At 34.4% G+C, this 26,417-nt stretch overlaps 1 long non-coding RNA gene across 1 annotated transcript; it reads right to left on the bottom strand.

Annotated features, from left to right (window-relative positions):
* Positions 1 to 2,451: 2,451 nt before the first annotated feature.
* Positions 2,452 to 5,999, bottom strand: LOC128992426 (uncharacterized). The gene is made up of 2 exons (XR_008490716.1): positions 5,860 to 5,999; positions 2,452 to 2,490 (listed from the first exon to the last, which is right to left on the bottom strand). It is a non-coding gene; the product is annotated as an uncharacterized LOC128992426 (long non-coding RNA).
* Between the last annotated feature and the right edge of the window lie 20,418 nt (positions 6,000 to 26,417).

Below are 26,417 nucleotides of genomic sequence, written 5' to 3'. Positions count from 1 at the left end.
ACTTGAAGGTTATGTGAAGAAATAATTTGAGGAATTAGCAAAAATCCTTATATATAATACTTGAAGGTGATTTCTAAGAAACACTACTCCTCCGTTAATAATGGACGGATTTTTACAAACGATGTGTCAAAATTAATTATTTTTTGTGTAGACGCCCCCTTTCACCAATTCCTGTAATAAAAGTCCTCGGGCTTTGCCCCACAGGCCATGAAAATCCCAATGTATTTCTTATGAAGAAAATATTTTGTTTACTTAAACAGACAAATTATTTGTGTTAATTACAGCTGTTTGTATTAAACACATGATACACACAATAGCTTTCGTATTCAGAGTGAGTTTGTTTCCAGTTTCGATAACTAACTGTAGTGGAGTGATTGATTTGACTTTGAGTTGACTCTTTTAAGTCATCGGAAATTGCGACTGTTATTAGTTTTGAATGCCTGTAATACTTTGCAATTGCTCGAATTCGAGCAACAGGTGCACTAGTAATAATAAATAATTGCTAGGCAGCGGTGACAATAAAACAATTCTATTGCAATGCTATGGATACTTATTGTGTATTTAATATGCATTAATGTTTTAAGAGTGTAAGCGGGCAGCTGATTTTGCGGCCCTAGGGATAAACCTGCTCGGTCCCCAAATGATGATGACAGCTGGCATGACCAGCAAATTTGTTACTTTCAGCAAACATTCAAATATGGAAATATGTCATTGTTAATATTCTGCACGATACATGAACATGATAAGCGACTTTTTCATTCCCGAACTTAAATGGTAGAAAATCTGCATCAAGAACATTTAGTCTCAACAAGATGGGGCAACACGGCCAATGCATCTATGGCAGCATTTTGAATGTAATTTCCTGGTCGTGTGATCTCATGGTTTGGTGATGTTGTGTGGCTGATGTAGTTCACCGGACTTGTCAATTAATGACTTTTCCCTGTGAAGTCACATGAAGACAGGTGTTCAAAAAGAAAAAAACCACTTACTCTGGAAGAATTGAAGGCCGCAATCAGGAGTCAAATTGGACTTATCAATCAATAGTTACTGGACAAAGTTAAACATTTTCAAGCAAGGCTTGAAAATATGTATCCGTTTCAATGTCCGCAGTTTGAGTGAGGTAATTTTCAAAACTTAAAATAAGGTATTTTATTTTGTAAATGGCATAATTTTTCCTTAATTTCTTTGTCAATAAAACTTTTCTATGTTTAAATCTTTAAGAGCAATAGCTTTTTTAAAACCATCCATTTCCCGCGAACCACACTGTACTTATGGTAGTTTTTCTTTGCTCTGTGCCTTTGAAAAAAACATTTTGTTAGTTTTCTCTGCGTTAAAAAATACAATTTCTAATTAAGTCAGATTGGATATTTTATCCGTTCCTTACATGATATTTCAAGACCTTGATATGTCTTGGATCTGCTTCCCTCTATGGGGGAAATTTGCTAAAACGTGACAGAAAAGTTTTGAGTTGGATGAATCAAAATAATCAAAGATAACTTATAGAATATTGAACAATTTTATTACAACAATGCATGCAATCTTTGACTACACTTTGATTGGACTAAACGAGGAGCCAAGTTAGAATGTGTTTCAATTGTTGTACTGGATTCATTTACTATATCTTGTGCTGTCAAACAACAAATTTTCCAATGGTCTGCAACAGCCTTAGATATACATTTTGTTTTGACATGACACCTGAATCTATGAAATGTTTTCTTTAATCAATTTCAGGTTGAAATTGTAGATATTTTCTGTTCCTTCCTTCAAAAATCTGCTCAACTCAGAAACAGGAATGATAAGACCACTCTCTATATTTTCAGGTTTAATTTGCTCATCTAAGTTTGCCGCTTTGCAATAATGCTCAAATTTCAAATTACCTGATTCAAATGATATTATCATGAAGTAATCACAAGATTTCTTGATTGTTGGAACAGAATATAATCGATGGTAGGTATGATTTATATCACCTTTTAAACAAAAGCACTTCCAAAAAATTTGATTTTGGCATATAATTGGCGTATAACGAGGTTCCTTTGTTAAAAAATTAATTAATTTGTATGCTCTTGGATATTTTACATTAAAATCAACATTGATAATCCAAGTGTCATGACTACTTTTTAAGTGTTCAAGTAAGTCTTTGACACGCCCACTCCACTCACACGCCATAACTTTACACTCAGTTGGTCGATATTCACAGTAGGTCTGATGCTCCTGATCTATGATCACAGACTCACAGCCTTTCTCAGCATAGGGGCAAAGCTTAGGAATCAAATCTAGTAATTGATTCAACAAGGTGTTCTGATGAAGTGCCAGGGAGAACTCTTCCTTACAAGTTGGACATTTGTCAATCTTTGAAGCACATGGTCTGCATACTCCATGTCCGTTCATGCATTTTCTTAATGTAGAGTCCATCTTCTCCAAGCACACTGGACATTCCAGAATTGTTTGCACCCCAAGCGCTATCTGTTTATATCGATCCTGTAACTCCTCCTGCAAAAATGTAAATGCTAAAGTACTTTTAGCAGCATTTAACATTGAATGGCATACAACCTTTGTGACTGAATTTCCTTATAGGGAAGCTATTACCAATTAGGTAGCACAGAAAGGCCTACTACTGGGATTGATTTACTTTTTCATTTAGATATAGGCCTAGGCAAAAAACACAATTTGTTCAAATTTGTATACACAAATAATGAGAACACCTATTCTCCTTTTTACACAAATATGGGGTGATGAAAGCACAGGAACCCACTTCCCCTTCCACCTTCAAAAGAGAGCTGTCAGAATCATACACAGCCTCCCTTTCAAGCATACTTATAGAGCTGTATTTTAATCATCCGCTATCATAACATTTCCCTGTATATACATTTTGAATATACTGTTTATATAGGGTGTTTCGGTAAAGCGTAGCAGGCTATACAGATTCAGATTCTACTTGCAAAAATAAGTCAAAAATGTAAAATATTTTTTTTCAGATTTCGGCTTAGCTCAGCCGTAATTTGCCATTTTGTATTTTTTTTATTTACAACTCAAAAGTCCTTGGAGATATTTTTATGAAACTTAGTATAAATTTTAAATCCACAGCTATAAACATTCTCTGAAAATATCTTTGATCAGGCTTATCGAATTTCAAAATGGCGGCTATTTAAAATCATTAAAGTCAAATTCTATGAAAACCAGATTATAAAACACAATTTTGCAACACAATTTAAAGTCCTTTTTATAACAAATCGAATGACACTTTATTTGCGAAAACCGTATAATAAATAAAAATGTTGTGCAAGTTTTATTAGTTTTTGTGAACAAATAAGAGGTAAATGTGGATTAGTTGAATTACCAACTGCTTTAAATTGAATATCTGAGCCCGCTACGCTTTACTGAAATACCTTGTATGTGTGTGTAACTTTGACATTGATGTGTAACACTAGATCAACATATTATGGGGGGGTTTCAAATTTTACTCTTAAAAATTTTAAATGCCCAATTTTTATCACAGCCATTGTAGAACCATGTAGAACTTACAAGCACTAACAACATTATATTGAAGCATTGTTGTACAATTAAAGGTTATGGAAAAAGTTCAAAAAATCTGTAAATTTTCAAATTCCATTGATATTTATTATACAAATGTTATTGAAATAGGAAATAAATATGACTCAGGCTTTAAAAAAAATGATTAAAAATCTAATCAGACAAATTAAAATTGATTAGTTTGCAGGTTTGCTGCGAAGGGGGTCAGTGGTTGCGATTGTGGGCCTGCGGTGCCAGGAGGGGGGCAAGTCTTGACTGGGATTTTTTGGGAAATTTTACCGGGACCCAGATCCGCAACCGGCCAATACATTTTTGCCATACATTTTTTATGACAAAACTTTGTTAAAACCAGCGCGAACACTAGGACAAGTAGTTAACAACTGCTAAACTGGCTACTTGACCGGTTGATAGAAATTTTCTTTTAACCTAAGTAAAAGAGTTGTCGGGAGTCATGCGGGTTGCATCATCTCTCCTCGTGGCCTGCACGGAGGCGCTACAATGGGGCTGTGTTTAGAATTAATGTTGTCCACAGTGGTTACAACAGAGAGGCTCTTTAGTGATACACCTGAAGGAACTTGACCAATTTTTCACAATCAAATCTGCAGGAGTCATTAAGGATTTTGCTGTGATAGTGGAAGACGATACTAATATTTCTGTGACCATGTGAGATATTCAAGATTTTGACACCACTGCAGAAGACGATAATGTCATTTCTTTTTCCGCTCAAATCTTATAAAGAAAAATAAATCTATTAATAAACAAAAACATAGACCTACCGGTACTCAATTTATACTCTATTTGAGCTAGCAATAACACCATGTCGAGTTTTATTTACAATAAATTCCCAATAACACTAAACAAACAAACTTGTTTCTCTCATTTTGGAGTGTGTTACATTGCTGTAAACCGCCACAGATTAGAACTTTACAGTAAAAAACCAAGTTATACCGGCTCCAAATTTTACAACAAAATTCCAAATGAAATTAAATCGGCAAAATGCATGGTCGGATTTAAGAGGGGTCTTAAAACATTTCTCATCAACAAGGTATTGTATTCCCTTGATGAACTTTAAAATTTTTGAAGGAGCGTTAATTTGTAATTTGTATAAACTTATGTTAGATTTTAAGAACTTTGTATCCATAGAATATAACATTGTAATATAAAAACATTTAAGAGAATGACACTATTCATGTACTTTGTGCTTCAATGAATAAAGAAATATTGAATTGAATTGAATTAATATAGGATTTTTTATTTCTGAGCCTTGAGCCGATTTAGCAAACTTTTAAATTGGACTTTATACTAGGGAGCAGAATAGAAAACAAAATAGAAAACAGCCATACCTCCAGAAGAGTGTTTTTTTAAACCCTTTAAGATATGCCCTCTATTCTCAGTTATCAATACCAAGATAAATTATTATTTATTCAACCACTGTAGTAATATCACTACTATAAAGGGTGTAATATTTGGTCGTATAAATTGTTACTGTATAGTCTTATATGTAAATTTTATCGGTTGTAATATAATCCTTATCAAAATTTGCCTGTAAGGGAATAAATCACATGACCACGCATGGGCAGAAAGTTCTGTCCGGCAACGACTTGCCTCGGGGCATAATTTTGGAAAGCTTCACATTTTGCCCTGCGGGCGCCCAGGGCCGTCTTTTTGACGTGCCCTGCCTCGCCCGGTTCTGTGTGTGGCGCTCCGTAAAAGCCTGTGCAATTCCCATCGCACAAGACGCCCCGGGGCAAAATGCCCTGTCGCGCCCGCCCGGTTCTGTGTGTGTTAGAGGGGTAGATATTGGTATTCCTCCTTTTTGGCCCTCAAAATATAGCAGGATTTCAGAGTTTCTCTCCAAATCATTTTGTAAAGCTATAAAAAACAAATAATTTATTATTATTGAAGTGTTTTTAAAGGTACAGTTATTAGTAACAGAAAAATGCAATAAATTGTAAATTTCAAACTTTATGTTATTCTTATAAAAATAAGTAAACTGTTGTAGTTTGCTTGTTTATGGATATATTTTAATCAAACTTGGGAAATTCTTCTTATATGATAAGCTATTGACAAACTAAAAACACACTTTATTACCTTCTCCATAGCAGCAATCCTAAGGATTTTTTTAAGGAAATATTTTAGTGGAAATTCAATGAATATGGCAATTTGCTTAGTCTGCAGGTTTGCTGTGACAAGGATATTTTGAGATTAATACTTGCATAATTCATTGTCATACCATTGACTACACCATAACGGTATATAGTCAATGGCTATACTCTTTTTAGATAACTTTTCTTTCATCCTATTGCTTAGTGAGAAAATAAAACTTACCATCTCAGCTATAAGGTGGATGTGAGCAGCCTTCTTAAATACTTCCTTAAAATTAAGAATGTGTATTTTATTACTTCAGTGAAACAATATGAAAATCTAATCTATACACTAGTTTGGTTTAATCTTACATGATTACCTTTACATGATTCATCTTAACCCATGACCACCTTACTACTGAGTCCTGAACATCAATATCTTATCTCAACTCTCAACAAGTTCTTATCAATCCCCTTCAGGGTCAATGTACATGCATGATAGTGAGTTTGGAAAAGTTTAGTTTAAAAACCAAAAGGCAATTATTACTTTCTTACTAATAAATTCCTCACAACTTTTTATTTCCCTTAACTTTATTTGCACTTTAGTCTTTCAGAATAATTTCAAGAAAATAAGACAGACAACTGTAATACCACAACGGTGGGAATATTAAATGATAAAAAATGTCAAATTTATATGAACCAGTATACTCTTTAAGAATAGAACTATATAGTATCTTTCCCCATGCTTTGCAGATTGGTATGAGACTAAAATCTTAAAGCTAGGCGCCCACCGGGCAACCCAGCGGGTGACGCGGCGCGGCGCGACGCCGTGGAAAAAAGTTGCCACGTATCCGTGCCATGTTATCTTATGGACTGACGCCCATCTAGCAACACAGCGGGTGGCGCAACGCGGCGCGGAAAAAAAACTTCTTCTCGAATCCTGCAGTGAGAATTCGGTGGAGAATTTCTTCCTCTCGTGTTGCCGCGCCTCCGTTGAGTTGCCTGGTGGGCGCGGGGTAGAGGCACGGAAACGGCGTCTGCCCCTCGGCTGCCGCTCATTCGGGTGTTTTCGGAAAGTATCGCGAGCCCTTCGGGAGTGTTCGGGTCCGAATCGAAGTGCACTGTGCATCCCCTCCAAAAGAATAATCCTCCGCGCTGCCCCGCGCTTCTGCTAGAGTTGCTTGGTGGGCGCGAACCCTGGAGAAGCGGACGGAAGTTTTTCTCCGCGTCGCGCCGTGCCGCGTCGCGTCGCGTCACCCGCTGGGTTGCCCGGTGGGCGCCTAGCTTAAAAGTAAGAAATCCTTTGAAACTGCTACAAAAATAGATAGTACCATATTGCCAGTGATTACAGAATTTCTGGTATTTATATAATTGATAGCTACATTACATGATAACTAAACTTTCCAATTGTTGTACAAAATATTATTATAGTATTATATTTTCATTAATTTTTGTGATAGTGTAAAATGTATTAAATTCTATTTTATAAAGCAAATTGCAAACAATGTAACTTTTACTGCTACCAATTAATTATTTGAATAATTAATAATTATTTAAATTATTTGGTAGCTAATTAATAAAATAATTTTCATAAGCTAAATATGGTGAATTTTGGAAGCCTGGGTAGATTGGAATTTAAGATTACAGTACTAATAATGGCAGAAACATCTCCTTTCATAATTAGAGTTACATTTGCCAACGTTTTACTGTGATTGGAAGTACATAACTTTTCCTTAATTTCTTTGTCAATAAAACTTTTTTATATTTAAAACTTTAAGAGCAATAGCTTTTAAACCCATCCGTTTCCCGTGGACCACCCTTTACTTATGGTAGTTTTCCTTTGCTCTGTGCCTTTGAAATAAACATTTTGTTAGTTTTCTCTACGTAAAAAATAAACAATTTCTAATGAAATAAGTTTTGATATTTTTATCTGTTCCTTACATGATATTTCAAGACCTTGATATGTTTTAGATGTGTTTCCCCCTATGGGGAATGGGGAAAATTTGCTAAAACGTGATAGACAAGTTTTGAGTTGGATGAAACAAAAGAATAAAACATATAGAATATTGAAACATTTTATTACAACAATGCATGCAGTCTTTGACTACACTTTGATTGGACTAAACAAGGAGCCAAGTTAGAGTGTGTTTCCATTGTTGTACTGAATTCATTTACTATATCTTGTGATGTCAAACAACATTTTTTTAAATTATCTTAAACATCCTTAATTATACATTTTGCTTTGACATGACACCTGAATCTATGAAATGTTTTCTTTCACCAATTTCAGGTTGTAATAGTAGGAATCTTGTGTTCCTTCCTCCAAAAATTTGTTCAACTCACAAACAGGAATGATAAGACCACTTTCATTTTCAGGTTCAAATTGATCATCTAAGTTTGCCGCTTTGCAATAATGCTCAAATTTTAAATCACCTCTTTCAAATGATATTACCATGTAGTAATCACAAGATTTCTTCATTGTTGGAACAGAATATAATCGATGGTAGGTATGATTTATATGACCTTTTAAATAAATGCACTTCCAAAAAATTTGATTTTGGCATATAATTGGCCTATAATATGTTTCCCCTTCCATTAGTAAACTGAATATGTATATTCCTGAATATTTTCCATTTAAATCAATATTAATAATCCTAGTCTCATGACTACTTTTTAAGTGTTCAAGTAAGTCTTTGGCACGCCCACTCCACTTACACGCCATAACTTTACACTCAGTTGGTCGATATTCACAGTAGGTCTGATGCTCCTGATCTATGATCACCGAGTCACAACCTTTCTCAGCATAAGGGCAAAGCTTAGGAATCAAATCTAGTTATTGATTCAACAAGGTATTCTGATGAAGTGCCAAGGAGAACTCTTCCTTACAAGTTGGACATTTGTCAATCTTTGAAGCACATGGTCTGCATACTCCATGTCCGTTCATGCATTTTCTTAATGTGGAGTCCATCTTCTCAAAGCACACTGGACATTCCAGAATTGTTTGCACCCCAAGCGCTATCTGTTTGTACCCATCCTGTGACTCATCCTGAAAAAATATAAATGCATATAAGTACTTTTAGCAGCATTTCAAATTGAATAGCATACAACCTTGTGAGTGAATTTCCTTATAGGGAAGCTATTACCAATTAGGTAGCAAAAGTAAATCAGTCCCAGTAGGCCTTTCTGTGCTACCTTAGGTAGCACAGAAAGGCCTACTACTGAGACTAATTTACTTTTTCATTTAGATATACGCCTACCTAAAGGCAAAAATACCCCCACCGCAGCAAACCTGCAGACTAAGCGAATTTCCATTTGCCTGATTGGATTTACACTAAAATGTCTCCTTAAAAATATCACATTTATTCCCTATTTAAATAACATTAGTTTAACGAATACTTAGGTTTGCTGCAACAGGAAGGGTAAAAAGGTGTTTGTTTTTTGTAAAATGTTAATAGTTTAGTATGAAATGAATGCATTTTCCAAATTTGATCAAAATATGATCATAAACAAGCAAACTACAACAGTTTACTTATTCTCCATAAGAATAACATGAAAATTTTAAATTTACAGTTTTTTGGAATTTTCTCTGTAACCATTAGGCGCATAATAACGCTTCAATATACTAAATTATTTGTTTTTTAAGCTCTACAAAATGGTTAAGAAAGAAAATGCTAAATTTTAAGTTTTTAGGGTCAAAAATGGGAAAAACAAATTTTTGCCCCATAAAACCCCCCATAAACCCCTGTTCCCATAGTCCGATCATGCTGGTTCGCGAACTCGTTCAAATAAACGTATAGGTTTACACGTTTGTACCAAATTTCATCAAAATCGGATGATTTTTGCTCGAGTTATCGCGCTAACGGACACATTTATATATATATAAAACCCCCACCGCAGCGAACCTGCCATCTAAACGAATTTCCATTTGCCTAAATTGATTTTCAATTAATCTATTTATAACATTAGGTTTAACGAGTACCTAGGTTTAACTAAAAAATTTTGTTTTTTAGTAAAATAATTATAGCTTAGTATAAAATCAATAAATTTGCCAAGTTTAATCCAAATATATCCATAAACTAGCAAACTACAACATTTTACAATATTCTCCATAAGAATAACATGGGAATAGAAAATTTACAATTTTTTGAATTTTCTTAGTAACCAATAACCGTACAAAAACACTTTGATATACTTAATTATTTGTTTTTTTAAGCTCTTTAAGAAGGTATATATAGAAATTTGGAAATTTTTTGGTTTTGAGTGTCAAAAATGAGAAAAACCAATTTTTACCCCATAAAACCCCCCGTTAAACCCCGTTCCCATGTTCCGATCATGTTGGTTCGCAAACTCATTCAAGTTTATCCCGCCTTACACCTTCAAATCAAATTTCATAAAAAACGGACAAAAACTACTCAAGTTATCGTCCGGACGAACACATTTATATATATATGTGTGTATATATATAGATATAATAAGTATGATTGTGATTAGGGCTACTACTATATAAATAATTGAAAACATTATAAAAACATTAGTACCCTTTTTAAATTCATTTTTAATTAATAAACTTTATTAATTAAAAATGAATTTAAAAAGGGTACTAATGTTTTTATAATGTTTTAAATTATTTATATATAGATATATATACACATATATAAAAATTTGAACAAATGGTGATTTGGCCTCTGGGGACATCAAAATGAAAAAGGAAATCGGTCCCGGGCCTAGGTCTTACCATGAGACCTACGGTAATAGCTACTTCCCTATAGGGAAATTCGCTAATATATATATATATATATATATATATATATAAATATATATATATATGAATTTGAATAGATAGTGTTTTTGGTCTCTAGGGACCTCAAAAGGAAAAAGTAAATTGGTCCCGGGTCCAGGTCTTACCATGAGTACTACGGTAATAGCTTATTCCCTATATGGGAAATTCCCCATAACACAATTTATTCAAATTTTGATACACAAAATAATGAGAACACCTATTCAACTTTTTACACACATATGGAGTGCACTATAGAGTGGTGAAAGCACAGGAACCCACTTCCTCTTCGCAAAATTTTTATTTCAGCAGCAGTTTTTTAATACGGAACTTCCACCTTCAAAAGAGAGCCGTCAGAATCATCCACAGCCTCCTCCCTTTCAAGCATACTTATAGAGCTGTATTTTAATCATATGCTATCCTAACATTTTCCTGTATATACATTCTGAATATACTGTTTATATAGGGTGTTTCAGTAAAGCGTAGCGGGCTATGCAGATTCAGATTCTACATGCAAAAATAAGTCAAAAATGTAAAATATTTTTTTTCCAGATTTCGGCTTGGCTCAGCCATAATTCGCCATTTTCTATTTTTTTATATTTATAACTAAAAGTCCTTGGAGATATTTTTATGAAACTTTGTATAAATTTTAAATCTACAGCTAAATAACCTTTTTATTTATTCTCTGAAAATATCTTTGATCAGGCTCATCGAATTTCAAAATGGCGGCTATTTAAAATCATTAAAGTCAAATTCTATGAAAACCAGATTATAAAACACAATTTTGCAACACATTATTTCAAGTCCTTTTTATTACAAATCGAATGACACTTTATTTGTGAAAACCGTTTTTTTTGTTATGAGGTCCCTAGAGGCCAAAAACACCATCCGTTCAAATTCATATATATCTCTATATATAAATGCAAAATTCTGATAAACGCACAGGCCAAATCATAGCACCTAGACGCATGATATTTTGCATACATATTCCTCTTATAGTGTAGGCAGACAATAAGAAGCGATTTTACAAAATTCCCCATGGTCCTCGCCCCACAGAAGGTCAAAGTTAGCATGGAGTTCATATAGGGAGAATAATTTGTTTTGGGTTTTTGTTTACATTTGTCTGCAGTTGATTTAATTATCAGCTGTTAGAATAAAACTTAAGTTTACTAAGGTTATTTCGGAGTTTCGGACCATATAAACATCATAGTTGTGTGTCAGTGAAATTAACCTAATTTATTATGGAATTTTAATTTGATAAACTTCTGTTCTGTGTGATTGGTGTTATAGAAAGTAGAATTGAACTTAGTTTTTATTGAATTTTAATTTTTTATAACTTGTGATATAGTTCTGTTAATATTTTTGTTGTTGTTTAAACCGTTTAATATTATCTATGATAATATGGACACTGAGGATGTTATTGGCGAGTTCGTTCCACACCATATCATTCACATCAGAGGAGATGGTGCGTGCTTATTTACTTCACTCTTATTCATAATTCATAATTTATTTACACACACTTACTGTGCGGGAAGCAATTGTTCAACATGTTGTGAGGAACTGGGACTACGTCTCAATCTTATCCCACGACAGTTACGGGGATAATTACCTTAATTCCAGGGAATACTGGTATGAAATTTCTAAGCCTTACCTTTGGTGGGTTGTGTGAACTGGTTGCAGCTTCATAACTATTCACATTTGTTTTTGAGGTTTATCGGAATGGTGAATTACCGTATAGGCTATGTCAAGTTTGGTGATGAACGTAATGTCGAGAAAATACTCAGATTTACACAATTCCTGTCTAGCCGGCACTTTGACGTTTTATAACTTAACTTTCCAATTGTACAAAATATTATTATAGTATTATATTTTCAATAATTTTTGTGATAGTGTTAAAATGTATTAAATTCTATTTTATAAAGCAAATTGCAAACAATGTAAATGACTTTTACTGCTACCAATTAATTATTTGAATAATTAATAATTATTAATCATTCAAATTATTTGGTAACCAATTAATGAAATAATTTTCATAAGCTAAATATGGTGAATTTTGGAAGCCTGTGTAGATGGGAATTTAAGATTACAGTACTAATAATGGGAGAAACATCTCTATTCATAATTAGAGTTACATTTGCCAAAGTTTTTACTGTGATTGGAAGTACATAACTTTTCCTTAATTTCTTTGTCAATAAAACTTTTTTATGTTTTAAACTTTAAGAGCAATAGCTTTTTTTAAACCCATCCGTTTACCGTGAACCACCCTGTACTTATGGTAGTTTTCCTTTGCTCTGTGCCTTTGAAAAAAACATTTTGTTGGTTTTCTCCGCGTTAAAAATAAACAATTTCTAATTAAATAAGTTTGGATATTTTTGTCTGTTCCTTACATGATATTTCAAGACCTTGATATGTTTTAGATGTGTTTTCCCCTATGGGGTGAATTTGCTAAAACATGATAACCAAGTTTTGAGTTGGATGAAACAAAAGAATAAAACGTATAGAATACTGAACAATTTTATTCCAACTATGCATGCAATCTTTGACTACACTTTGATTGGACTCAAGGAGCCAAGTTAGAGTGTGTTTCCATTGTTGTACTGGAATCATTTACTGTATCTTGTGCTGTCAAACAACAATTTTTTCAATGATCTGCAACAGCCTTAATTATACATTTTCTTTTGAAATGACACCTGAATCTATGAAATGTTTTCTTTTACCAATTTCAGGTTGTAACAGTATTTATCTTGTGTTCCTTCCTCCAAAAATCTGTTCAACTCAGAAGCAGGAATGATAAGACCACTCTCTATATTTTCAGGTTTAATTTGCTCATCTAAGTTTGCCGCTTTGCAAGAATGCTCAAATTTGGATTCGCCTTTTTCAAATGATATTACCATGTAGTAATCACAAGATTTCTTCATTGTTGGAACAGAATATAATCGATGGTAGATATGATTTATATGACCTTTTAAATAAATGCACTTCCAAAAAATTTGATTTTGGCATATAATTGGCCTATAATATGTTTCCCTTTTCATTAAACTGAATATGTATATTCCTGAATATTTTTCATTCAAATTAACATCAATAATCAAAGTTTCATGACTACTTTTTAAGTGTTCAAGTAAGTCTTTGACACGCCCATTCCACTTACACAACAAAACTTTACACTCAGTTGGACGATATTCACAGTAGGTCTGATGCTCCTGATCTATGATCCCTGAGTCACAACCTTTCTCAGCATAGGGACAAAGCTTAGGAATAAAATCTAGTAATTGATTCAACAAGGTGTTCTGATGCAGTACAAGGGCTAACTCTTTCTTACAAGTAGGACATTTGTCAATCTTTGAAGCACATGGTCTGCATACTCCATGTCCGTTCATGCATTGTCTTAATGTAGAGTCCATCTTCTCAAAGCACACTGGACATTCCAGAATTGTTTGCACCCCAAGCGCTATCTGTTTGTACCCATCCTGTGACTCATCCTGAAAAAATATAAATGCTAAATTACTTTTAGCAGCATTTAACATTGAATAGCATATACAACCTTTGTGACTGAATTTCCTTATAGGGAAGCTATTACCAATTAGGTAGCACAGAAAGGCCTACTACTGGGATTGATTTACTTTTTCATTTAGATATAGGCCTAGGCAAAAAACACAATTTGTTCAAATTTGTATACACAAATAATGAGAACACCTATTCTCCTTTTTACACACATATGGGGTGCACTATAGGGTGGTGAAAGCACAGGAACTCACTTCCTCTTCCACCTCCAAAAGAGAGCCGTCAGAATCATCCTCAGCCTCCCTTTCAAGCATACTTATAGAGCTGTATTTTAATCATCCGCTATCCTAACATTTCCCTGAATATACATTCTGAATATACTGTTTATACAGGGTGTTTCAGTAAAGCGTATTGGGCTAAGCTCATTCAGATTCTACATGCAAAAATAAGTAAAAAATGTAAAATATTTTTTTCAGATTTCGGCTTAGCTCAGCCGTAATTCGCCATTTTGTATTTATTTTTTAATTTATAACTCAAAAGTCCTTAAAGATATTTTTATGAAACTTTGTATACATTTTAAATCTACAGCTATAACCAATCTCCGAAAATATCTTTGATCAGGCTCACCGAATTTCAAAATGGCGGCCATTTAAAATCATTAAAGTCAAATTCCATAAAAACCAGATTATAAAATACAATTTCGCAACACATTATTTAAAGTCCTTTTTATTACAAATCGAATGACACTTTATTTGCGAAAACCGTATAATAAATAAAAACGTTGTGCAAGTTTTATTGGTAATTATCAAAATGGTGGTCGTTTTAAAATCACAAAGTTTAATTCCATATAAACTAGTGACAGAAACATATTATCAGATATTAAATTTCAAATTCAACACTGTGAACAAATAAGAGGTAAATGTGGATTAGTTGAATTTCCAACTGCTTTAAAATGAATATCTGTGCCTGCTACGCTTTACTGAAACACCCTGTATGTGTGTGTACATAAACACAATATTGTGTATATAATAATAATACAGTATATACTGTAGCTTTAACTAGATTAACTTTATTGAGCTTTTGAACCAGCAAGATTGAGTAAACAGAACAAAATATTAAGGGAGTTTTCAAATTTTACTCTTAAATGAAAATGCCAAATTTTTGTGTAGAACTTACAAACAGTTACAAAATTATATTGAAGCATTGTTGTACAATTAAAGATTATGGAAAAATTTCAAATAATCTGTAGATTTGAAATTCTCTTGTTATTTATTATACAAATGTTATTTAAATATGAAATAAATATGACTCAGGCTTATAAAAAAATTCCCCCGCCGCAGCAAACCTGCAGACTATGCGAATTTCCATTTGCCTGATTGGATTTACACGAAATTGTCTCCTTAAAAATATCACATTTATTCCCTATTTAAATAGAATCAGTTTAATACATACTTAGGTTTGCTGGAACAGGGAAGGTAAAAGTGTTTTTTTATGTAAAATGTTAATAGTTAGTAAGAAATAAAAACATTTTCCAAATTTGGGCAAAATATGTTAATAAACAAGTAAACTACAACAGTTTACTTATTCTCCATTATAATAACATGAGAATTTTAAATTTACAATTTTTTGGAATTTTCTCGGTAACCATTAGGCACATTATACACATTATAACGCTTCAATATACTAAATTATTTGTTTTTTTAAGCTCTACCAAATTGTTTGGAAAGAAATTGCAAAATTTTATGTTTTTTGGGTCAAAAATGAGAAAAACCCATTTTTACCCCGTAAAAGCCCCCATAAACCCCCATGGTCCGGTCATGCTGGTTCGCAAACTCGTTCGAATAAACGTAGGTTTACACGTTTGTACCAAATTTCATCAAAATCGGATCATTTTTGCTCGAGTTATCGCGCTAACGGTCACATATATATATATGAATTTGAACGGATGGTGTTTTTGGCCTCTAAGGACCTCAAAACAAAACAAAAATCGGTCCCGGGTCCAGGTCTTACCATGAGTACTACGGTAATAGCTTATTCCCTATATGGGAAATTCGCTAAAAAGATTAAAAATCTAATCAGGCAAATTGAAATTGTTTAGTTTGCAGGTTTGCTGCGAAGGGGGTCAGTGGTGGCGATAGCGGGCCCGCGGTGCAGTGGGGCGCGAGCCTTGACTGGGATTTTTCGGGAAATCTTACCGGGACCCAGACCCGCAACCGGCCCAACCATACATTTTGTATGAAAACTTTGTTAAAACCAGCTAGAACACTAGGACAAGTAGTTAACAACTGCTAAACTGGCTATTTGACCAGTTGATAGAAATTTTCTTTTAACCTAAGTAAAAGAGTTGTCGGTAGACATGCGGTTTGCATCAACTCTCCTCTTGGCCTGCATGGAGGTGCTATGTTGGGGCTGTATTTAGAACTAATGTGGCCCACCGTGGTTACACCAGAGAGGCTCCTCTATACTGTACTGATACAAGATGCAACTGAATGAACTCGACCAATTTTTTACAATCAAATCTGCGAATAAACCTAGGCGGTTAGGACACTAGCTAATAAGAAATTCCACTTTTTAGTAATACCATTAGGGGTCTACAGGCCAGATTTCTTTACTTCGACGCAGGAAAAAAAATGTTTCCTTCGGTCTTGGGCCAAAATCAGGTCGATGCAAAATCTGTTTGCTTTGGAAAGTGTTGATTTTTATTGATTTTCGGTCCGAACCGAGCCTGACCTACAAGCTTGAGAGATCTAGCTCAGAGAAAATAGAGATCGAGCCGAGCTTTTACAACCCCGATAATAATAACGCCCACAGGATTGAAAGATTCACGCTTTTGTTGCGGTTGCGGATGTAGACTAGAACGTTTCCCGCATGAGTCATTAAGGATTTTTCTGTGATAGTGGAAGATGATACTGATGTTTCTCTGACCCCGTGAGATATTCAAGATTTTGACGCCACTGCAGAAGATGAGAATGTCATTTCTTTTTTCGCACAAACCTTATAAAGTAAAAAATATATATATTTATAAACAAAAACATAGACCTACTCAATTTATACTGTATTTGAGCTAGCGATAACACCATGTTGAGTTTTATTTACAATAAATTCCCAATAACACTAACCAACAATGCATATCAGCATAGCCTTCTTTTAATATAAGACTGAGGCGTTGGTGTGTGGCAATGTCCCCAATGTCGCACCAGAATGCCTGTTGTCATGGTAATAACTGGAATAGCAAACTTGTAAACACAAACATTACAATTAGTACAACAGATGTTTCAGTATGCCCGGTCTGAGGCATTGTCACTTTTGTCTCATTGCTGCCTTGTATTAGAGGAGGCTATGATATCAGCTGATTGGCAATGAAGTAAATAAAATAGGGATATTACTTTGAATTTGAATTGCATATACAAAAATCCTGTATATATATATATATAATATATAAAGATTGAACCACCCCCCCCCCCCCCCACACCCACACTCAAGCAAAAAATGTCATAATATGGTTGTCGTTAACACAGTATAAACACAAGAAACATGGGCATTAAAATGGTACTTTTAAGCGTTTGATAAATGAACAAATCCCCTAAAATTGTGTTAGAGGGGTGGATATTGGTTTATCTCATTTTTGTCACTCAAAATATAGGAACTCAAAGTTTCTCTCCAAATCATTTTGTATACCTAGCTTGCTAGCTAAAAAAAGTGTTTTTAAAAGTACGGTTATTGGTAACAGAAAGTTTGCTTGTTTATGGATATATTTTGATCAAACTTGGCTAATTCTTTCCTTATAATAAGCTATTGACAAACTAAAAACACACTTAATTACCTTCTCCATAGCAGCAATCCTAAGGTAATTTTTAAGGAAATATTTTAGTGAAAATTCAATGAAGATGGCAATTTGCTTAATCTGCAGGTTTGCTGTGGCAAGGATATTTTGAGATTGATACTTGCATAATCTTTGTCATACCATTAACTATACCGTAACGGTATATAGTCAATATCATTGACTATACCATAACGGTATAGTCAATGGCAATACTCTTTTTAGATAAATTTTGAATCATCCTATTGCTTAATGAGAAAATAAAACTTACCATCTCAGCTATAAGGTGGATGTGAGCAGCCTTCTTAAATACTTCCTTAAACTTAAGAATGTGTATTTTATTAAACCAGTGAAACAATATGAAAATCTAATCTACACAAGTTTGGTCTAATATTCTACCTTTACATGATTTTCCTAACCAATGACCACCTCACTACTGAGTCCTGAACCATAAATATCTTATCTCAACAAAATCTTATCAATCCCTCAGGGTCAATGTGCATGCATGATAGTGGGTTTGGAAAGTATCCTTCTAATATCTTCAACCAAAAGGCAATCTCTGTTTTACTAATAGATTCTCAGAATTTTTGATTTCCCTTAACTTTTTTTGCACTTAAGTCTTTCAGACTAATTATTATTCAGTAAAATTTCAAGAAATAAGACTGACAACTGTAATGCCACAACGGAGGGAATATGATAAACAATGTAAAAATACATATTTATATGAACCAGTACATTCTTATGAATAGAACTATAGTATCTTTCCTCATGCTTTGCAGGTTGGTATGAGACTAAAATCTTAAAAGTAAGAAATCCTTTAAAATTGCTACAAAAATAGATAGTACCATATTGCCAGTTATTACAGAATTTCTGGTATTTATATAATTGATAGCTACATTACATGATAACTAAACTTTCCAATGACTGTACAAAAATAGTATATTTATTGTATTGTAATTTTCAATAATCTTTGTGATATGTAAATATGTATTAAATTGTATTTTATAAAGCAAATTGCAAACAATGTAATTTTTACTGCTACCAATTAATTATTTGAATAATTAATAATTATTAATCCTTCAAATTATTTGGTAACCAATTAATAAAATAATTTTCATAAGCTAAATATGGTGAATTTTGGAAGCCTGGGTAGAGGGGAATTTAAGATTACAGTACTAATAATGGGAGAAACATCTCTATTCATAATTAGAGTTACATTTGCCAATGTTCTACTGTGATTGGAAGTAGGCCTACATAACTTTTCCTTAATTTCTTTCTCAATAAAACTTTTCTATGTTTATAACTTTAAGAGCAATAGCTTTTAAACCCATCCGTTTCCCGTGGACCTCCTTGTACTTATGGTAGTTTTTCTATGCTCTGTGCCTTTGAAAAAAACATTATTTTCCTACAGTCACCCGACAAAGTTGGCTTCCTTGTACTGTTTATAGTACAGAAAGCTGCTAATTGCTGCATATTTATACTTTGTCATACGGTTATACTTTGGCGCAAATCAGGATTCCAACGAAACAACACAAAACAGCGTGGTTCTATTATGCACGTAATCCGTGTACGCTTGGAAATAGGTTGGCAACACTTAAAGATAATAATACTATGAGCAGCTGATTGACTATTATAACTACGATTTAACCTGTCATTTCGTGTTTATAGTTTCGGTATTTCTGAACTTTCTGGACTTTTCTTTTAAACGTTTTTAAAACATTCCTACGATCTTAATAAACAAGAAAATACCTTTAAAGCATTTTTTTAGGCGCGGAAACCACTTCAAATTACAAAAACATACGGAACTATATTCTTAAGTCGCGGAGCACATTTCTTGCCGAGGAAAAATAGCGGAGTGATACGGACCGGGTACTACTTTCCCTAGGGCACCTATTTGTGTTGCCAGCTGAACCTAAAAACGTGTTGTATAGTGTTTGAAAGACTAATTATTTATATGCTTTATAGTGACTGTAGGAAAAATATAATGTGTAACACGAGTGCAAAAGGCCTTTGCTGCACTCGAGATCATTCATCATTCATCGAGAGTGCGTAAAGATTGCTCTCGTGTGCAGCAAAGTGCCACTTTGCCCACTAGTTACACAAATAACTATTGTTAGTTTTCTCGGTGTTAAAAAATAAACAATTTCTAATTAAATAAGTTTGGATATTTTTATCTGTTCCTTACATGATATTTCAAGACCTTGATATGTTTTAGATGTGTTTCCCCCTATGGGGAATGGGGAAAATTTGCTAAAACGTGATAGACAAGTTTTGAGTTGGATGAAACAAAAGAATAAAACATATAGAATATTGAATAATTTTATTACAACGATGCATGCAATCTTTGACACTTTGATTGGACTAAACAAGGATCCAAGTTAGAATGTGTTTCCAGTTGTACTGAATTCATTTACTTTATCTTGTGATGTCAAACAACATTTTTTTAATGATCTTCAACAGCCTTAATTATACATTTTGCTTTGCCATGACACAAGAATCTATGAAATGTTTTCTTTGAACAATTTCATCTTGTAATCGTAGGTATTTAGTGTTCCCTCTTTCAAAAATCTGTTCAACTCAGAAACAGGAATGATAAGACCACTCTCATTTTCAGGTTCAATTTGATCATCTAAGTTTGCTGCTTTGCAATAATGCTCAAATTTAAAATCACCTCTTTCAAATGATATTACCATGTAGTAATCACTAGATTTCTTCATTGTTGGAACAGAATATAATCGATGGTAGGTATGATTTGTATGACCTTTTACATAAAGGCACTTCCAAAAAATTTGATTTTGGCATATAATTGGCAAATAAGAAGATGTATTTGTCATAAGAGAAGGCAATGTGATTGATCCTGTATATTTTATATTTAAACTATAATAGGCAAAACTATTTTCATGACTACTTTTTAAGTGTTCAAGTAAGTCTTTGACACGCCCACTCCACTTACACAAATTAACTTTACACTCAGTAGGTCGATATTCACAGTAGGTCTGATGCTCCTGATCTATTATCACCGAGTCACAACCTTTCTCAGCATAGGGGCAAAGCTTAGGAATCAAATCTAGTAATTGATTCAACAATGTATTCTGATGAAGTGCCAGGGAGAACTCTTCCTTACAAGTAGGACATTTGTCAATCTTTGAAGCACATGGTCTGCATACTCCATGTCCGTTCATGCATTTTCTTAATGTAGAGTCCATCTTTTCAAGGCACACTGGGCATTCCAGAATTGTTTGCACCCCAAGCGCTATCTGTTTATATCGATCCTTTAACTCCTCCTGCAAAAATGTAAATGCTAAAGTACTTTTAGCAGCATTTAACATTGAATAGCATACAACCTTTGTGACTGAATTTCCTTATAGGGAAGCTATTACCAATTAGGTAGCACAGAAAGGCCTACTACTGGGACTGATTTACTTTTTCATTTAGATATAGGCCTAGGCAAAAAACACAATTTGTTCAAATTTGTATACACAAATAATGAGAACGACCTATTCTCCTTTTAGCGAATTTCCCTATAGGGAAGTAGCTATTACCGTAGGTCTCATGGTAAGACCTAAGCCCGGGACCGATTTACTTTTTCGTTTTGATGTCCCCAGAGGCAAAAAACACCATTCGTTCAAATTTTTATATATCTATATATAGAGATATATATATATATATATATATATATGTGTCCATCCGCACGATAACTTGAGTAATTTTTGTCCGATTTTGATAAAATTTGGTTTGAAGGTATAAGGCGGGATAAACTTGAATGAGTTCGCGAACCAGCATGATCGGACTATGGGAACGGGGGTTTATGGGGGGTTTTATGGGGTAAAAATAGGTTTTTCCCATTTTTGACCCTAAAAACACAAAATTTCACAATTTCTTTTTAAACCATTTTGTAGAGCTTAAAAAAACAAATAATTTAGTATATTAAAGCGTTATTATGCGCCTAACTGTTACGGAGAAAATTCAAAAAAATTGTAATTTTAAAATTTCCATGTTATTCTTATGGAGAATAAGTCAACTGTTGTAGTTTGCTTGTTTATGAACATATTTTGATTGATTTTGGAAAATACTTTTATTTCTTACTAAGCTATTATCATTTTATAAAAAAAATCTTTTTTACCCTCCCTGTTGCAGCAAACCTAAGTACTCGTTAAACTAATCCTATTTAAATAGGAAATAAATGTGCTATTTTTATGGAGGCATTTTAGTGTAAATCCAATCAGGTTAATGGAAATTCGCTTAGTCTGCAGGTTTGCTGCGGCGGGGGTATTTACACAAATATGGGGTGCACTATAGGGTGGTGAAAGCACAGGAACCCACTTCCTCTTCCACCTTCAAAAGAGAGCTGTCAGAATCATACACAGCCAGCCTCCCTTTCAAGCATACTTATAGAGCTGTATTTTAATCATCCGCTATCGTAACATTTCCCTGTATATACATTCTGAATATACTGTTTATACAGGGTGTTTCAGTAAAGCGTAGCGGCTATGCAGATTTAGATTCTACATGCAAAAATAAGTCGAAAATGTAGAATAAATTTTTTTCTGATTTCGGCTTAGCTCAGCCGTAATACGCCATTTTGCATTTTTTTGTTTTTAATATAACTCAAAAGTCCTTAAAGATATTTTTATGAAACTTGGTATAAGCTTTAAGTCTACAGCTATAAACATTCTCCAAAAATATCTTTGATCAAGCTCATCGAATTTCAAGATGGCGGCCATTTAAAATCTTTTAAGTCAAATTTCATGAAAACTAGATGATAAAAAAATTTGCAAAACATTATTAATTTAAAGTCCTTTATATTACAAATCAAATGACACTTTATTTGCAAAAATCATATAATAAATAAAAAGTCATGTAAGTTTTATTATTAATAGCTATTATCAAAATGGCGGTCATTTTAAAATGACAAAGTTTAATTCCATAGAAACTAGTGACAAAAACATATTATCAGATATTCAATTTAAAATTCAACTCTTTTGTGAACAAATAAGAGGTACATGTGGATTAGTTGAATTACCAACTGCTTTAAATTAAATATCTGAGCCCGCTACGCTTTACTGAAACACCCTGTATGTGTGTGTCTATAAACACATTGTGTATATACTGTAAATTTGGCATTGATGTGTAAAACTAGATTAACTTTATTGAGCTTGTGAACTAGCAAGATCGAGTAACAGAACAAAATATTAAGGGGGGGTTTTCAAATTTTACTCTTACAAATTGTAAATGCCCAATTTTCATTACAGCCATTGTAGAACCATGTAGAACTTACAAACACTAACAAAATTATATTGAAGCATTGTTGTACAATTAAAGGTTATGGAAAAAGTTCAAAAAATCTGTAAATTTAATATTCCCTTGTTATTTATTATACAAATGTTATTTAAATAGGAAATAAATATGACTCAGGCTTGTTTATAAAAAAAATGCTTAAAACTCTAATCAGACAAATTGAAATTGTTTAGTTTGCAGGTTTGCTGCGGAGGGGGTCAGTGGTTGCGATTGTGGGCCTGCGGTGCCGGGAGGGGGGGCAAGCCTTGACTGGGATTTTTTGGGAAATTTTACCGGGACCCAGACCCGCAACCGGCCCTACCATACATTTTGTATGACAAAACTTTGTTAAAACCAGCTAGAACACTAGGACAAGTAGTTAACAACTGCTAAACTGGCTACTTGACCGGTTGATAGAAATTTTCTTTTAACCTAAGTAAAAGAGTTGTCAGCAGTCATGCGGGTTGCATCAACTCTCCTCGTGGCCTGCATGGGGCGCTGAATCAATCTGGCCCACCGTGGTTACACCAGAGAGGCTCTTTACTGATACAACTGAAGGAACTTGACCAATTTTTTACAATCAAATCTGCAGGAGTCATTAAGGCTTTTGCTGTGATAGTGGAAGACCATACTAATATTTCTGTGACCATGTGAGATATTCAAGATTTTGACGCCATTACAGAAGACGATAATGTAATTTCTTTTTCCGCTCAAATCTTATAAAGATTTAAAAAATCTATTTATTAACAAAAACATAGACCTACCGGTACTTAATTTACACTCTATTTGAGCTAGCGATAACACCATGTCGAGTTTTATTTACAATATATTCCCAATAACACTAACCACCATAAATAACTATGCAACGGTGCATATCAGCAAAGCCTCCTTTTAATATAAGACCGAGGCGTTGGTGTGTGGCAATGTCCCCAATGTCCATCAGAATGCCTGTTTCCATGGTAATAACTAATAACTGGAATAGCAAACTTGTAAACACAAACATTGCTTATACACTCCATTACAATTAGTACAACAGCTGTTTCAGTATGCCCGGTCTGAGGCATTGCACTTTTGTCTCATTGCTGCCTTGTATTAGAGGAGGCTATGACATCAGCTGATTGGCAATGAAGTAAATAAAACAGGGATATTACTTTGAATTTGAATTGCATATTCAAAAACCCTGTATATATACTAGGTGGCTTTTGCAGAGGCATTCACAAAATTGAGCGGAGTCATCAAGGGTTCATATTATATTGTTTTTGTCATACTGCAGTAAAACAGTCGTTTTTAATGCATGCGTTGCGGGTCTAAAGTAGCGTTTTTACTCTTTAGGGAGTTATGGAGTAATAATCAGCTGTTGTCAACTCAGTTGTAAATTAAGATTGTAGACGATCGAATGTATCAAAAATATGCATCGATTCGCGCTTCGTACCGGTAATCATTTTAACCTACAGTCCATAGTCTCTTCCCATAGCATTTTAGCATTGCAGATACATTAATCCATTCCCACACTCAACACTGCTCACCTTTACAACTTCCCTCACCACCCCCTACGTCGTGGACCTGTTTCCCTCTCTTTCTATAGCATTTTAGGAATGCAGATACATTAATGTAATTGCCAAAGACAGTTCCCAAACTCTGCACTGCTAGTCTTACTGCTTCCTTCACCATTTCCTACGTCATAGACCTGTTTCCTACCCTTATAGCATTTAAGTATTACAGATACATTTATCTAACTGCCCAAACGGCCCCCCCCCCCCCACTATGCACTGCCAGCCTTTACTTCTTCCTTCACCACTTCCTACGTCGCGAACTTGTTTCCCTCTCTTCCCATAGCATTTTAAGATCGTAGATACCTTAATCTAATCGTCATAAACAGTTCCCACACTCTGGACTGCTCGCCTTTACTACTTTCTTCACCACTCCCTAACAGAGGGCCAGGCTTACAAGTTACCATGGGATTGCATCGCAGCTAGAACAGCTTATTGTGCACCACCACTCCCTACGTCACGGAGCTGTTTCCCTCCCTTCCCTTAGCATTATTGGATTGCAAATACCTTAATCTATTGGTCATAAACAGATCCCACACTCCGAACAACTCGCCTTTACTACTTCCTTCACCACTTCCTAAGTCACGGACCTGTTTCCCTCCCTTTCCATACCATTTTAAGTTTTGTAGATACCTTTAATTTTATCGTCATAAACAGTTTCCACACTCCGGACTGCTCGCCTTTACTACTTCCTTCACCACTCCCTACGTCACGGAGCTGTTTCCCTCCCTTCCCTTAGCATTATTGGATTGAAAATACCTTAATCTATTGGTCATAAACAGATCCCACACTCCGAACAACTCGCCTTTACTACTTCCTTCACCACTTCCTACGTCACGGACCTGTTTCCCTCCCTTTCCATACCATTTTAGTTTTTTAGATACCTTTAATTTTATCGTTATAAACAGTTTCCACACTCCGGACACCTTGCCTTTACTACTTCCTTCACCCCTTCCTACGTCGCGGACATGTTTCCCTCCCTTTCCATACCATTTTAGGATTGCAGATACCTTAATCTAATCGTCATAAACAGTTTCTACACTCCCGACAGCTTGCCTTGACTACTTCATCGTCACGGACCTGTTTCCTTCCTTCCCATAGCATTTTAGGATTGCAGATATCTTGACCTAATCGTCATAAGCAGTTCCCACACACCGGACAGCTCGCCTTGACTACTTCCTTCACCACTTCCTACGTCGCGGACCTGTTTTCCTCCCTTCCCATAGAATTTTAGGAATGCAGATACCTTTTATCTAAACGTCATAAACAGTTTCCACACTCCAGCTCCAGACTGCTCACATTTACTACTTCCTTTACCACTTCCTACGTCACGAACCTCAAGCTACTAGTAGTGTCGTCATTTGATTATATTTATGTCCATACCGTTTCTGTTCTAATATCTGTGAAATAATGCTAGCAGCTATTTCTTTATCTACTGCATTCAAAAGTCAACAGCTGATCATATGTCTTTGTTTATGTGTCAAATACTGCTTCCATAAGGATTACATTGAAACTTTGAGACCCAGTGGGGCGGAATCCTGAGAGACTTTTGTAACGCCATATAGATGTTGGCACTCACCGATATGGTCTCTATCACTATGCAAAATTTGAAAACGATTGATTCAGCCATCTAGGAGGAGTTTGCGTATTACGAAATGCATAAGAGTCGACACCCGCACCCAAGCAAAAAATTTCATAATAGAGTCATTGTTCCACACACGTATAAATACAAGAAACATATTGACATTAAAATGGTAAAAATGTTACTTTTAATCGAGTATGATAAATGAAAAAAATGCCCTAAAACGGTGTTAGAGTGGTAGATATTGGTTTATCTCCTTTTTGGCCCTCAAAATATAGGATTTCAAAGTTTC

The sequence above is a fragment of the Macrosteles quadrilineatus genome, unplaced genomic scaffold (assembly GCF_028750875.1).
Source record: "Macrosteles quadrilineatus isolate MER2022 unplaced genomic scaffold, UCM_ALF_1.0 Scaffold_4__1_contigs__length_99947679, whole genome shotgun sequence".
Classification (NCBI taxonomy): domain Eukaryota; kingdom Metazoa; phylum Arthropoda; class Insecta; order Hemiptera; family Cicadellidae; genus Macrosteles; species Macrosteles quadrilineatus.
This window is presented reverse-complemented; position numbering and strand designations above follow the sequence as displayed.